Raw genomic sequence first — 12,337 nt, forward strand, 5'->3', positions numbered from 1 at the left:
AGAACAGGACAACAGAATAAGACGACAGTTAGGACGACAGAACAGGACGACAGTTAGGACGACAGAACAGGACGACAGAATAAGATGACAGTTAGGACGACAGAACAAGACGACAGTTAGGACGACAGAACAAGACGACAGTTAGGACGACAGAACAAGACGACAGTAAGGACGACAGAACAAGACGACAGAACAAAACGACAATAAGGACGACAGTAATTAAATGACAGAGAAAAAGCAGGCAGGACGACAGATTAAGACAACGTCAACACACAACATACACGCCTACATATACTGATTTACCTGAACAAGTAGGCAATGACTGTAGACAAAGACAAATGTATAGTACAAAACACAAAGCAGTCGACTCATTTTTGACACAAATGGAACCCCATACACCAAGGGCCTTAATTAGGATTAACATTAACAATATCGTTTAACTATGCTGCAAATTATTGTATCTTTGTCTTAAATGTATCAATTTCCTCAAAATAACTGTTTTTGCTCCATGGTTTGCCCATAGGGTGTACTCAGTGGAAAGCCCTCTAGGTGGTCTCATAAGCTAACCTCCTCCCGAGTGCCTGTCTACCTCGACAGTGAGGAACAACTGTACTGAGAGGAGTGCTGCATAGGACACCAACACAACTGAGCTTCACAGATGAAGTGCAGAGGTATGACGGACCATGTAATGTGTTTGTGAGTGTCCTGCTCCTGCACTTACACAATCTACTGTATAAACTGCATGCTGGTGCTACTCGTGTATGGACCAATGTATAATGGCTTGCTGTTCAGTAGTGCTATAATAGTATACTTATTGACGGTAACACTTTCTATGAAGCCTGTATTTATAATACATTATAAGGTTATTCTTAAAACATTATAAGGAATGAATAATGCATTATAAGAAACCTTATAATATGTCGCATCATCTTATAAATAATCGTAAGAACAGTTTTAATGTATTATAATACTTATTTGTGGTTACGCGTATGATGATTTATAACACACAATGAACACATTGCATCCACTTGAGTTACAATTGATTATATTTCTCATAGTTATAATGCATTATAGGTCTCATATCTTGCCATTGTTTAAGATCTGTACAATAACTTAGTACATCTTATTTGTGCTTTTACTGTAAAATGACAAACCTTATAAATAATCGTAAGAACAGTTTTAATGTATTATAATACTTATTTGTGGTTACGCGTATGATGATTTATAACACACAATGAACACATTGCATCCACTTGAGTTACAATTGATTATATTTCTCATAGTTATAATGCATTCGTTGTGTGTTATATGCAATCATACTCTTAAATGTTATAACCACAAATGCGTAAGTATTATAATGTATTATAAATGTTATGATACAACATATTATTAAGCTTTTTTATAATGCTTTATGCATTCATTATAATGCCTTAAGAAACCCCTTATAATGTATTATAAATACAGGCTTCATAGAAAGTGTTACTGGATTGACAAACAACTGAGGAAAAAAGAGAGAACATTCATTTTTTGGGTTTTGCTCTTATATACTTACATTTGGAGTTTGGAGTTAGATGTCAGTAACATGATTATTCTGTTTGGTTCTCTCTCTCTCTACAACCCCAACAGTGCATAAGTGTTCAATCAGAAATATATATTACAGAGTTAAACATGTTAAAGCAAATGTTTCCTATTTAATTCTCCCTCTCTCCCTCTCTCTCTTTTAATCTCTCTCAGGAGTTGAAGCCTACAGCCTTTCTGTCCATGCAGCAACTGATGATTTTTATGATGTTGTATTACGTGTTATTGCAAAAATGAGTATATACAGTATATAAATATGCATTCTTGAGTCTTGTGTCTTGCCTCTCTACAAACTTTTAAATATCTGGCTGTAATTTAGTGACTGCAAATGCTGATTTCATTTGATTCCATCTTTATTATACCTGATAATGAGCTAGATAAACTTAAGGGGGCTAATCATTAAATGTGAGCCCAAATCATCACAATTAAAAGAACCAAAGACTTAAACTACTTCAGTCTGTGTGCATTGAATTTATTTAATACACGAGTTTCACAATTTGAGTTGAATTACTGAAATAAATGAACTTTTCCACAACATTCTAATTTATTGAGATGCACCTGTATATTTCAAGAAACTAAGACTTAAGGTACTCCACTTTTTCAGTTGTTTAAAGACTGAAATACATTTTTCATTTATATTTTAAGTGTAAATGCATTTTAATGTAAAATTGTTAACTCAAAGCAGGTATTACACACTTTGAAATTAACATCTGATGCATTTATAAATCAAAAATTACAACTGAAATAAAAAAAAATGTTCCTGAGATTCAATATCTTTAACAACATGTACAAACATTACTACAAACTAAACCACCAGGGTCCTAGAAATGCGGTCCTGAAACTGCAGCTTCCGGTAGTGCAGGAACACCCTTCTCACTTGAGCGACAGGAACACATTTCACAAGAACGGTGAGAACCTCACAATCTGTTCAACATTTAACACTGACCTATTTGTACAGGTTTAATTTGGATTGTAATGGATGCACCTTTTGTGAAGCAGACATAGAGTCATTGGAACATTTGTTTTATTTATGCAAATTCGCAAAAAAATTATGGGATAACCTCTATGCTTGGTTAAGATTGAAGTATGTAATAATAATAATAATAATTCATTACATTTATATAGCGCTTTTCTAGGCACTCAAAGCGCTTTACATTGTCAGGGGGTATCTCCTCAGTGTGCAGCATCCACCTGGAAAATGCGATGTCAGCCATAGTGCGCCAGAACGCCCACCACACACCATTACTTTTAAATAAGAGTTTAGGTCAAAAAATAATACTAATTACACTCAGCGACCGCTTTTAGACGGACATAGATATAGCTGACCAGAAGAGGGCACCGTCACATTACTGAACACACAGAAAATGCTCGACCACAGGGTGAGCACCCCCTGTTGGCCTCACTAACACCTCTTCCAGCAACAACCTAGTTTTCCCAGGAGGTCTCTCATCCAGGTACTGACCAGGCTCAGCTTCAGTGGGCGACCCGTCTTGGGTTACAGGGTGATATGGCTGCCGCTGACTTTGTTTTGTTTATCCGTGTATTTTTTGTTATGCTGCTATTTGGACTTCTTTGAATTGTATTAAGATTTTTCTTACTGTTATTTGTTTGGTATTTATGTTCTTCAAGCAATAAAAAAAATTAATAAATAAAAAACACTGAGCTAAAAAACCCGTCCGGTCTTTTTTTTTTTTGTACTTTTAAATAAGAGTTTAGGTCAAAAAATAATACTAATTACACTCAGCGACCGCTTTTAGACGGACATAGATATAGCTGACCAGAAGAGGGCACCGTCACATTACTGAACACACAGAAAATGCTCTCTTCAGAGCCTAACACGAGCTCTGAACTGAAAGTGAGCTTGTATTGGGACAGACCGACGAAACTGCTATCCGCCTCAATGTATACACACATTAAAAAAAAGCTAGATAAGACACAAGAACGGTACAACATGACTGACATCGGTACTGCAATATATTGCAACAGAATAACGCATAGTAACGTTAAACGAGTATGCTATTTAAACGGCATAGCAAATAAGAGTGTATAAAATAAAATAAAACTAAGTTAACTTAACTGTACCCCATTGCATTGTGGGTAAGAGAGCTTACTTCCGGATTCGGCATCAGCTCGCTTTACTGGCATGATAGAAAACAAGCTTTACTTTTTCAAAGCCTTTAGCAACAACATCAGTCTCTCTCACTGTGACAACCACTTCTTAAATGTACACTTTGAATTGCTTTGCTTAAACACGTCTGCTAAGTGAACGAAAGGAAATGCAAATACAAATTATTTAAGTGAAACCTTTTCTGTCATTGCTGTTAATGCAATAATGTATATATTATGATACAGTAAGAGCGCTACCGCTTGATTTAAACATATATCGGATTCAATAGTTTTTAAGATTAATGCAAAAAATAATTTAGAGACTATGTAACCCTCAATAGTGGTTTTTACTCTTGAAATATTAACAAAAATCTAACTAAAGATGTAGTTTCTCCCCGTCGGGGAATCGAACCCCGGTCTTCCGCGTGACAGGCGGAGATACTGTCCACTATACTAACGAGGAGACAGCCGGTGAGAGAAGGCGTTAATAGGACATTTTTATAGTATCTTTCAAACGCAGCAATTAAAGTGAAAGTGCCATATCTCGTCTTACTGCACCGGCTGTCTCCTCGTTAGTATAGTGGACAGTATCTCCGCCTGTCACGCGGAAGACCGGGGTTCGATTCCCCGACGGGGAGAAACTATATTTTTATTTATAGACATGTGACTAAAGAAATGCCTCATATATCAATCAATCACGTAATAGTGTAGTTCATAAAGCCGTTGTAGTTTCACAGTAAGCGTATGTTGCAAAAAAAATGCATGAACCTTTTGGTAAACAAATCTACCTCCAATGGTAAATCCATAGACTGTATAAAAACAGGGTAAAACGCGCCCCTTCTCCTTCCCAGGAAATGACTGACAGTCTGCGCTACCAAAGACTTCAAATATACTTCAAAACCCCGCCACGGAAAACGTGAAACAGCGCCCATAAAATCAACGTGTGGCCAAAAATATACTGCATCCGTAATGTTAAACACTACCATAGAGAATGAATGGAAAGAGTTTAAGTAAATTAAGCTTAATCTCTTGTGACAATTTTCGTATCCCGCGCGGGAGACCGGGGTTCGATTCCCCGAGAAACAAAACGTTCTCATTTTACAGACATATGACTAAAGAGATGCCTCAAGAGCAAAACAAGCTTTTCGTTTGTTCAGTTGCCAAATACTACACTAAACAAATGTATCCAACATACAAAGTAACCCACAACACTAAGTTCACTTCAAAAACAAACCACCTTACCAATCTGCTATTAAACAAGTAAGTTACAACAGCCCTGCATTAATGCAGGACAACAACAAAAATTAGATATTATTCGTTGCGCTCCTCCCCAAGGAAATCTTTAGTAAAAGCCGATCTGGGATCAAACATGAGCTTAATAAATAATCTACAAATCGGGAAGATGCTACAAATCGGGAATATGCTACAAATCGGGAAGATGCTACAAATCGGGAAGATGCTGCAAATCGGGAAGATGCTACAAATCTGGAAAATGCTACAAATCGGGAAGATGCTGCAAATCGGGAAGATGCTACAAATCGGGAAGATGCTACAAATCGGGAAGATGCTACAAATCTGGAAAATGCTACAAATCGGGAAGATGCTGCAAATCGGGAAGATGCTACAAATCGGGAAGATGCTACAAATCGGGAAGATGCTACAAATCGGGAATATGCTACAAATCGGGAATATGCTGCAAATCGGGAAGATGCTACAAATCGGGAAGATGCTACAAATCGGGAAGATGCTACAAATCGGGAATAGGCTACAAATCGGGAAGATGCTGCAAATCGGGAATAGGCTACAAATCGGGAAGATGCTACAAATCGGGAAGATGCTACAAATCGGGAATATGCTACAAATCGGGAAGATGCTGCAAATCGGGAATATGCTACAAATCGGGAAGATGCTACAAATCGGGAAGATGCTACAAATCGGGAAGATGCTACAAATCGGGAAGATGCTACAAATCGGGAAGATGCTACAAATCGGGAAGATGCTACAAATCGGGAAGATGCTGGGAAGATGCTACAAATCGGGAATATGCTGCAAATCGGGAAGATGCTACAAATCGGGAATATGCTACAAATCGGGAATATGCTACAAATGGGGAAGATGCTACAAATCGGGAAGATGCTAATGAAAACAAACTGCTCTGTAGGTACAAGAGTATTTCCGGTTTCGTCATCACGAAACAAAGTCTGCAGCTTCATAGTAACAACTTAGACAAGCAGCTCAATCGCTAAAACCACCAAGACGTACTTGTTTTCCAGAATTAAACTAACAGAATAACATTATCAGCCACACCACAAACTCACCTTTCGTTTGTTTACTACAGCGACACGTAGTGAGGATGGACGCTACACTTTACAGCCCAAACTGCGAGTAAGTTAGTAGTCCACGATTAAAGCGAATAAACAATGCGTCAAAAGTAAATATTTTTGTTAATAGCGATTCTAAATATTGCCATGACATCAAACATATATCAAAATACTTTTATTCGACCTTATGCTTGAGGAGATTCTAGGTGCGTTCGACTTGAAGCACGGCTACAGACGGCGATCAACGAGAGTAGCAGTCGGGGGCGGAGGTGAAAACGGAGCCGTCAAGCCGGACATTTCTGCTCCCGTTAGTGATGCTCTCGCGGTGTTTGCATACTCTATCACAGATGAAGTGAATTACATGCAATATTTGTCAAATACACAGACGCTTCAGACACGTTTTCATGAGCAACGGAAACACTTTTTATATACTGCTTAATACAGCGCCATCTGTTCAAGAATAAGGTTCAACGTGAATATATACTATTTAAATACTAATAAAGTGGGGGTATATATGCTTTCATGATAAACGTGACTCAATATAACATTGCGACTACAGTAAAACAGCTTTTACTGTTCTAAAAACAGATTTATGAGCAGTATTGGAATTGAAGATGTTCACACGTCATTGTTGTCATGTGGTGAATTTGGCCAATCGTGAAACAGCTGTGTCGTCATCAGCGCTCTGGCAGTCACTCTGAAAAAGCTGTGTCAGCTGAGTCACCAGGCTGCTCTCGAAACGATATCGCGGTACTTTGATGCCACACGTGACAGTGACGTGGCGTCGGCGCTGGTTCAAGTCGGACTAAATTTCTAACCGGCATGCACTGCTTCAAGTCAGCCACCGATCGGTCTGCGCAGCGCCATGTGAAGTCGAATGCACCTACTGGCGTTTTTCTTGTAGGCCTATTACACAATCACGTGTGTTCAAGAAAGCAAAGACCTTCCAATAAAAATGTTATTCTATCTTCTTAATTAAGAGTCAAATCCGTAAAAACGGAGACTTCATCTCTTTCTGTCATACATCACCTCCCATGTTTTCAGAAATTGCTGAATAACTCCACATAAAAGGACCTTATTGAGGTCTAATGAAGCCTGTGGCAAATTAGTCTGCACACCGTTTATTCTGTGAAATGCGTGTTTTTACCGTAAATACAACAGTAAAATGTTTTTTAGAACACAGAAAGGCAGCTATTAGAAAAGGAATAAAGGCTATTCTTAGAATATAGGCTACAGATATTAAAAACAACAGGCATTCAGCATGGCATGCACACCTCCATCAGGGCCCTGCACAGATTTATAAAACATGCACAGGACAAAATTAGCACTAATATTTCATATTACACCCTTATAACCAGGGGTGGATCTACCGGAGTGGCAACTGCCACCCTAAGAAAAAGCTGTGCCACCCCAGAATTATCCCAGAATAAAATATAAATGTAAGCAGTGTTTCATGAGCTACTTTTCAGCCGCGGTGATGACAGAGTAACCAAAATAATGGCAAAAACAGGTCGGCTTCATTAACAAATGACTCTTATGAACCGGAACTTTTTGAGTCAAAACCACAACGCGGCCCAGTTCACTAACTAATTGTTTTTACAGTTGTTCGTGAATCAGATAATTATTGCTTTTCAGGTAACTCAGAAGTCCTCTAAGATCCTGTCCGGATATGTCTGAGATTCATCGTGTAATTGTTTGGTGATCCGATTCTCCGACCGCTCGCTTCACTTTCATCATGGATATAAGCCCTAACAATAACATGAAATCAATAAGATGCCGATCACGGAAAGTAATGGTGCGTTCAAGTCATGTCGGATAGATCGTATTTACCAGTTGAACGCACATGAACGCCACCACAAAGTCGAAATTTTCTTTAAGCCCCGAGTTTCCGAGTTGGGGGCGTGTCAGTGAGAAAACTGCATCCAAAGACTAGATATGCAGCATCTGTATTGATGGTAAATTTGTTGAAATTAATAAAATGATTAATTTTTGTAATGTAAAATAAAACTATATGTTACATATACAAAATATTATATTATTGTATAATTATCAAAGAACATATAATGATTCAGTTTACATCACCTTCATAAATTGAAGAAAAACAGAAAAAAGCAAAAACACAATGACGCATATTCTTTATTCATCATTTTGTAGATGTTAAGTTAAAATAATTGTTGAATTTTATGGGGAACAATTTTAAAATCGCCATATTGTTCCGAGCAAAGTGATTTGAACGCATTATTACGACTTGTCAACTCGTAAGTACGAATGTCCCAGGAGGACTTGAACGCAGCATTATAGCAGAGTTAGGTAAGAATAGTTGTATTGCAGTTTTATTGATTGTTAATATAACTGATTTTAGTTGGCACTTTTTTCCCCCAAACCATTAATTCAGTTTTCAAAACAAAGACACATTTCTCAAAAAGTTCAACAATGAGTAAGTTAAACATTAGGCAGCAAAACTGATGACACACCAATCAGAATCTCTGCATGCTAACAACGGAGAGAGGAGAGAGCTGACAGGGGTTTTATACTTACACATACAGTATAATTACAGTTCAGTACCAGTACATTAGATCATGGAAATTTCACTATTCTATATGTACAGTAAACTGTAGCACATGTACACCTTCAAGCGTGTGACTGTCAAATTTGATTTGTAACCATTTTTTATGTGTACTGCATTTTTGCAGAACTGAGAAATGACTGCCTAGAGATATAGCTAGGCTAGTAATGAAATTTGGCAGAATGTGCAGAGGATGCTAAATTTACTTTTTTAATTGTATTTTTTACTGTACTGTATTGTGGTGCATGCCAAGTTCATACAATTCTTTGGTATTTGAACTTTTCTAGTGCTTTTCATCTACTGCAAGATTACTTACAGTAGTAAAATTAAAATGATTCCCCCCCCCAAAGGTTCATTGCCGAATTATACATCTGTAACTGTAATTTAATTTATGTATACTGTAATAGACATTTTGTTACAGTGATATTGATCTCAGTGTTCACTGGGCAGGAAAGTCATCTGTGTATTTGAATTGTGTGTAAGCATTTACAGTCTTTTTCAACTGCTTACACACAAAAGCTTTACTTGTCACACACTTTCTGAAACCTGACACTCAAACAGCAGAAGCACACACCAAATCTGCAAAACCATACACCAATTCTCGGCCTTTGACTTTCAATTTCATAAAACACTTTTTGCAAAACACAACACGCAATTCTCTATTTACTATACCATCTAAGTAGCCTATATGTAATTTTAATAGAACCGCATGTCTTCTTTAGTGATACAAGCTCAGAAACATTTATAACCTGTTGAAGTTTTTTATATTGTGTATTGATTTGGTGCCATGATGGATATTGAAATGTTGTTATTTTATTTTTCAACAGTATAGATGATTACTTAATGGTAATACAATATTTGTGAACACAACTGTGTATGTCAGACCATAAATCCCCCAAAACTATGCATGGGGGCTTGCTTTGGTGTTGCCACCCCTCATAGACCCCATGCCACCCCTTTGCCACCCTAAAAATTATTTTCTAGATCCGCCCCTGCTTATAACAGTATAATATTAAGCAGTTTTTGCTTATAAATAAATTGCATAAAACAGCAGTTAATAATATTATGCCCTGAATGAGAATGGAGATTTTGCAGTTCATAATGCTTTTTGAAATAGGTTACAAGGATCCCAATTCTGGCCAGTTGGATGTTTGCCCAGAACAAAAGCACAATTCGTTTTTGCACACTAACTGAACCCAGTGGTTCTCCTAAATGAAATCATGAGATTATTTTCCAAGCTCTGTAAAGTTCCAATAAACAATAAGGCAAAAGTCCAAAAAAAAAAAGGTTGCTTAAGAAAATAGCACAAAGTAGCTCCACACTATAGTTGTTGATATTTTGAATAAGCTTTTATTTTTAATTTTAGTCAAATTTTTAGTAACTTTTTGGATGCATTTGACATGTTTATAATTTTTTAGATATTACTATTTATTATTTCATTTAGTTTTAGTTTAGATTTAGTTTTTATTTGTTTGCAGTTGGTAGTTTTAGTGTTTTAACTTAAACTTATTCCATTTAGTTCAATTTACAAAAATGGTTTTAATAGTTCTAGTTAATGATAGTAACCCTGCTCCACACAGCAAGATATAGTTAGAAACGTTTGCTTCATCAGTCAGTGTTTTATAATGACTTTTATCATTTTCTCTTTATTGCTGTTTTGCATCATGCGCACAAAAAGCTAACTGTTGAGAATTCAGGGTAACAAATGCTTGAAACAATTCATATGCACTATAAAAATGGTGGAAATGGCCTGAGTAATGAGCATAACACTTTCCTTGTCCTTGCCTCTCTTCTACAGTATGTAGGACACAGCAGAGCCGGATCAGTGAGAAGAAAGTGCTTCACCCGAAACTGTGCTGCATTTCACTGTCTGCAGTTACAAGTGAGGAAAACTCATCTCGCAGGACGATGCCAAAGGGCGTGAGGTAAGACATGGGTGGCCGTCCGCAGTCGTGGTTCCACTGCTGAAATCTTTTTCCATGCTGCGGCTCTGTGCGCTGGACAGTGTGGGAAGACATGTGGGGTGAAAGAGCGTTTGGTAAATGCCCCAGCCACACAATGTTTAAAGTCTACGCAGGGATGTTTAGATACTACTGGAAATCAAGTGAAAAGGATGGAAAGTCTGCTATGAGAATTCAGAGCCCTTTAGATAACAGATTAGCTAAACCTGAGTCTCCGGCCAGAAGATCATTGCAAAAATGTTCCATTTCTACATTGAAACCTTTTCAGAAAAGTACTCAGAGAATAAACGCATCACTTCTTGAAGGAATTGTAAATTAATCTCCTAAACACAAGATTGTGGCCTAATGGTTGGAGAGTCGGACTCGTAACCCGAAGGTTGCGGGTTCGAGTCTCGTACCGGCAGGAATTGTAGGTGGGGGGAGTGAATGTACAGCACTCTCTTCCACCTTCAATACCACGACTGAGGTGCCCTTGAGCAAGGCAAGGCAAGTTAACTCCCAACTGCTCCCCGGGCGCCGCAGCATAAATGGCTGCCCACTGCTCCGGGTGTGTGTTCACGGTGTGTGTGTGTTCACTGCTGTGTGTGTGCACTTTGGATGGGATAAATGCAGAGCACTAATTCCGAGTATGGGTCACCATACTTGGCTACATGTCACGTCACTTTCGTCACTTTCTTTGTTGAGGTTTATTTGTGTGCCATTGTTTCTACATTGACCCCTGATCCCTATCATAAGGATGCTGCGGTGCAATTTCTTGATGGATAAAAATCATTTTATACAGACTAATCCATAGTTATTAGTTATTTTGTCCACATACAAGGAGTTATACATGCCCAAATGTGAAGATCGACACGTTTTGGACTCTAGTCCGCCATTATCTATGAACATCTGCTGGCTTATATGACCCAAAACACTGTCACAGTCTCAATTTCAAGAAGGAAGTAAAACAATACGGTGTAGAAAACTATGCAATCTCTATGGTGGGAAAAAAGAAAATGGTCTTGTTATTGCACAACACATGCATTGGAACTGTGCTCTTCAGAAGTGAGCTGTGCCTCACATGTGGCGCTCATCCAGGCCTGCTGCTCTTCTGCAGTGCTGGCCCGCAGGATGAAGGTGTGTTTACTGTGCTTTGGTGCAGAGGGTCCAGCCAAACGTCCCATCATCACCCTCCAGCATCTCCACCTTTGCTCCAACCAGATTAATGACCTTTTCTGCTGGCTAGGAAATGATCACAGTTCAGAATCATTGAAAATGTCAAAATTCATGTTATAAGTCAGACTTTGTTATAAGCAGAGCTTAATTTGAGCCGGATCCTGTTCCGGAAAATGTCAAATTTTGGATTTTTCGTTCGCACAGTGCGTGTGTGCATATGAGAGCGAGCGCATATTTGGAGGTTATGCATTGGTCCTCAACATATTTTTGACCGTGACCAGTCAGCTTTCTTCAAACTCGCTCTCATTGATGTTTTGTGAGCAGCAGAACGTTTGGAGAGAGTGTAATAATACCAGAAATCATACCAAATAAAGTGAACTATTATAATGTATAAACATTATAAACACTAGCATACGTTAGTATAGCTCACTCCAAAACAAATCATATAAATGTAATGGTATTCAGAACAGAACAAGAATGAAATAAAAATATATAAACCAAAACAAAGCGAAACTGAAAGTACCAGGCGTTAATTGGGCTCACGTACCTCTCATTCGGCACAAATCCTAATGTTTCCATATTTGCGATGTATTTGAATGAAACTATTATTTATAATGTAGAGGCTTTGTACTTCATGCGCGTTTGTATAT

The 12,337-nt window shown here is 38.0% G+C and overlaps 2 non-coding genes across 2 annotated transcripts; one reads left to right on the plus strand and one right to left on the minus strand.

Annotated features, from left to right (window-relative positions):
- Positions 1 to 4,075: 4,075 nt before the first annotated feature.
- trnad-guc (transfer RNA aspartic acid (anticodon GUC)) lies at positions 4,076 to 4,147 on the minus strand. The gene has a single exon. It is a non-coding gene; the product is annotated as a tRNA-Asp (tRNA).
- A 103-nt stretch (positions 4,148 to 4,250) lies between these two features.
- trnad-guc (transfer RNA aspartic acid (anticodon GUC)) lies at positions 4,251 to 4,322 on the plus strand. The gene has a single exon. It is a non-coding gene; the product is annotated as a tRNA-Asp (tRNA).
- Positions 4,323 to 12,337: the final 8,015 nt, after the last annotated feature.

This window comes from Sinocyclocheilus grahami, unplaced genomic scaffold (assembly GCF_001515645.1).
Source record: "Sinocyclocheilus grahami isolate Dianchi unplaced genomic scaffold, SAMN03320097.WGS_v1.1 scaffold714.1, whole genome shotgun sequence".
Taxonomy (NCBI): domain Eukaryota; kingdom Metazoa; phylum Chordata; class Actinopteri; order Cypriniformes; family Cyprinidae; genus Sinocyclocheilus; species Sinocyclocheilus grahami.